The following is a 4,654-nucleotide window of genomic DNA, read 5'->3' on the forward strand; positions in this document are numbered from 1 at the left end:
TGTGGTGTTAAAGATCAATCACACTGAGCAGAGTGAGACACTCCATGTGCTGCTCAGAGAATCCAACTGACAGTTTCTTCCTGTTGTCTTTAGATGCTCCATGTCCCCACCTATTAAAGCTGCAGTTGGCAAGTCTGACAGATTGAGGGGACTTAGCCAAAATGTTGAATGTTTACAACACTCATGCCCCTCCCCCGCTAGCACCGAGCACCCTCTCATCGAGTTTGTGCTCGTCAGTGCGCACCAGACTGCACCAGTGATTGACAGTCAGATCTCACACAGCCCTGCTCTGATTGGACTAGAAGAACCGGGAGCTGTGGATTTTTGCAAAACAAATAACAGGCTCTAGGTGGTTTGTTTAACCTTGTCGCCATCAGCGCAGCCATTGGTTGTGTTGAATTCACTGCTCTATCTGTCATCATATAAAGCCCGCTCCATGCCGTGTGATTGGTGCCTGGGTTTTTGGAACATTGGAAATGGGTGTCAATGGCCTTCTTGCCATTCTGACCTGCAGTGCAAATTCAAATTTGTTAACAGGTTAGTCTGGGTTCTCCCAGGATAGCCTTACCTGGCAGAGCTGAGAGTGTGTGGTCAGGCTGTCGATAACTCAAACTCAAACTCAAATGATTTTATGAGGAAGTGCTAGGTACGGTAAGTCTCATTATACCAACAACAAAAACAATACCAACAAGATTTTTTTTTTTTATCTTGATATAAGATTAACACTTAATTAGATTTTATAAGCAGTTTTTGTAGCTTACCCAGAGTTTGTCTGGCGACTCCTGTGGTTATATGTACTGTATGTATGTCCAGGGCTCCATTGAGAAAGAGAATTAGGTCTCAATAGGACTAACCCTGGTAAAAGAAAGGAATAATGAAAAATGCCTGAGCAGAACAACCCAGCACAGCACAGAATTAAGCCATTAAAAACCACGAGTAGAGGGGGGGGGGGGGGGTCATGGGGAACATAAAAACACTGACTGAACTAAATGCTCCACAAGAACCAACACAGAGGATAAGAACCACAAGAACCAAACACAGAGCTCAAGAACCACATGAACCAAACGCAGAGCTGAAGAAAGCAATGTAGAATTTAAGATCCACCAGAACCACATATAGGGAGCAGAGTGTGAGCTGGGGTTCTGGGGAGCAGTGGGCGTCTGTGTTTGCTAGTGAAAGGTGCTATATTAAGCTAAATAGGAGGCTGTTAGAGCTTCCGCTGGAGAGACCTTAATGCATCTGATGCACATAGCTTTTGGTGACTCACACACTAATGAATAGAGCCATGACACACACACACACACACACAATGACCCTCTAATGACTAAAATCCCATAGACCCCAGGCCAGCTGAGAGGACCCAGGGACTGCTGTGCTCTCAGAAGCTATACACACACGTATGCATATGCATACATACACACATGCACACACCACACACACACTGAGAAGGGCACAAACACACAGACCCACACACCAATTTCCTGCACTTAGTCTGCCTCATAACAGAGCAGCCACTGGGAAACTGGAATAAAATATCAGCGTCATGTGAAGACCCTCTGGAGCTAAAAAACAAACAAACAAAAAAACATTATACAACCCATAACTTTTTGATACTCATAACAGATCCTCATTGGATACTTTAGTTATCCTGGAGAGTGAAAAGCAGCAGATATCCAATTTAAAACAACATTGTGTTGTCATGTATTGTCATTAGGGAAGTCTGTGTAACATATAGGGTTATTCAGAAAGTGACCTTGTTTGCTACATTAAATTACCTTTTGTTTCATGATTGGTTTTCAAAGTTGTTTCAAGATCAGCTATGCGGGACAGCAAACTGTATTCTGTGATGAATAGTTAAGACACATGTATGTGTGTGTGTGAATAGGTGCAGCTCTTAACGCTGTGGGCATCAGCCCTGATGGCTTTTTAATGTGCTCATGCTCATATAAGGTGAATTTACCAGCGCTTCTCTAATGGCGATTCCCTCTGCAGTCTCACCTGGTAATGAGAATTGATTTTCGGATGATCCATTTGTGTTTGTGGCAGTGAGCCCCTGCTGTAGAGGGGTGGACTTAACCCATAAGCCCTTGCTGCATTAGAGAAGGGCTGGCATGGCGTACGTCCCCGTAAGCCTCTCTCTCTCTCTTTCTCTCTCTCTCTTTCTCTCTCTCTCTCTCCCTCTCCCTCTTTCTCTCTCTCTCTCCCTCTCTCTCTCTCTCTCTCTCCCTCTTTCTCTCTCTCTCCCTCTCTCTCTCTCTGGTGAGCCACTGTGATGATGAGATGGTGTTCCTGTTGCGTTCCAGGTGACCCTGAAGGTCACACCATCCCACCATTATGCCTATGAAAAGATGAGACATGGAGTGACACACACACACACACACACACACACACACACACACACACACACACACAGGAAATGGATAACAATGGAAAGGAGGAGTCTGTGGAAATGATGCCTGAGCTTTGGGAGAGCCATGGAGGACAACCTGACACACACAACCTCTCCATGCTCATGTGTTTATAATGCTCTTCACTGCCAGTAATCTGCATGTTTGGATTGGATAAGGATTTAGATCAGGCTGTGTGACTGGCTGATTTTATGCTATCTAGTTCTATGGTAATACTAATATTTAAAGACATGTTTTTTTTTTCATTTGATTGGATCAGTAATTAGTAATTACCTATTTGTGGTAAACAATTGGATCAGTAATTAGTAATCACCTATTTGTGGTAAACAATCTTTTTTGCTGGCTGAACTGGATTCGTATAGGAATATTCAGCCACTCTAAACACAGTCCAAAGTCTTATCTCCTGGGCTGTTTACTTGGCTGTTTGGTTTTGGCAGCAGAAAATAAACTCCCAGATATGTCTGATTTAAACATAAACACTTTGCTGTTAGCACTTTGGCTCTCGGAGTCTCTTTGAGGACAGTGTTGGCACGGCAGAGGTTGCATGTTAAATTATTCTTTGGAAATTATATTAAAATGTTAATATGAGCTCTCCTCTCCTTTCATCCTCTCCTCTCTTCCTCTCCCCTCTGCTATGCTCTCCTCTACTTCTCCTCCCTTCCCCTCTACTCATCTCTCCTCTCCTCTCTTCCTCTCCTCATCTCTCCACTCCTCTCTTCCTCTCCTCATCTCTCCTCTCCTCATCTCTCCCCTTCCTCTCCTCTCTTCCTCTCCTCATCTCTCCTCTCCTCATCTCTCCTTCTCTCCTCTCCTCTCCTCCTCTCCTCTCTCCGCTCCCCTCTCCTCCCCTTTCCTCTACTCCTCCTCTCATGATCATCTATGCCTGTGCGCTTGCTTTGATGTATTACACATCAGTTTATAACTCTACAAAACATTTTAATCAGCATGGCGATCATGTCTGCCTGGCGTTGGACAGTAATGGGTACAGAAGGCCATTAAAGGCTAGTGTGTTCGGTTCGAGTGTGAAACCTCATCAGGAGTGTCTCTGCAACCACACACACACACACACACACATAACACACACACACGCTCGCACACACACACACACTCGCACACACACACACACGCACATTCATCAGTCCCTCTGATAAGGTACTTACATTTAATGACCATACACATCACATTACAAATCGCATAATACATGAGTCGGACAAGCTGGCACCTGGCTTCCTTAGCAGTCATTTTGTGTGTGTGTGTGTGTGTGTGCATATGAGAGAGAGTTTCCCTCTAAAAACTGGATAAGACCACTGCTTCAGCACTTTACCATATCACACTCCACTTTGATCCCCCTATTTGATGCAGGGGAGAAAAAAAGAGCTTGAAACGGCGTGTGTCATATCAGCCACACTTTCATAATGGAGTAGATGGAATCAGTCGTGCTTCTGTTTGGTTCAGAAATTCAATTTCAAGCCAGCGTGGCTCAGGACTGCGGTTCAACCCTCCAGACGGAGTGAGTTATAGGCCCGCAGCCATGCAGGAGATGAAATATCATAATGCGACGTCTTTCCCGTGTTGGGAGATAGGCGCCGTGTGCTTATGAGGAGAGCACGCATGACTGACCCCACAGCTGCCAATCAGGCCAACGCTGTCGCCATGGCACCAGGAGTGAGGAGGAGGCTCTGTCGACGGACAACATACTTCTCAGTCAGCGCATTCAACAGTGCGGTCAACAGCGCCATCAGACCAGTCATAGCTGCAGACGTTTGGGATGGATGGGGAGTTAGCCTCTAAGATGTGCTAATTAAAGTTAATGTTAAAGTTGACTGGTTTTAAGCAGGCGCTTGTATCCAAAGCGACACCGACTTGTAGCGGCGGATTCCGGAATGGAACCTGGGGTCGAAGTTCGAATGACTGCATGGTGTAGACCATGATATTATAAAGTTAGATACCGCATTGGGATCCAGAGCGTACGTAAATAGCGACACCATCTTGGTGGGGGCAACAATCACTGGAGGCCAATGGAGGAACATGTGACTCTGACTGGAAATCAGACAGGTGTCTCTGATTGCCAGCAAGTGTTGCCCATAGACAGTAAAGGTGTTGCCCCCAGCAATATGGCGGCTGCGTTTACGATGCTACCTAATAGAACTCAACGGACAATGTGGTATCTAGCTTTCTAATATCTATTTGAATATCTACAGGCTCAAATGTTCACATGGACCCCAGTTTGATTCCCAGTGGCGGCC

Source organism: Alosa pseudoharengus, unplaced genomic scaffold (genome assembly GCF_046254945.1).
Source record: "Alosa pseudoharengus isolate Yale_2024_CS ecotype anadromous, Long Island Sound unplaced genomic scaffold, YU_APseudo_1.1 YU_APseudo_1.1_scf_22, whole genome shotgun sequence".
Taxonomy (NCBI): Eukaryota; Metazoa; Chordata; class Actinopteri; order Clupeiformes; family Clupeidae; genus Alosa; species Alosa pseudoharengus.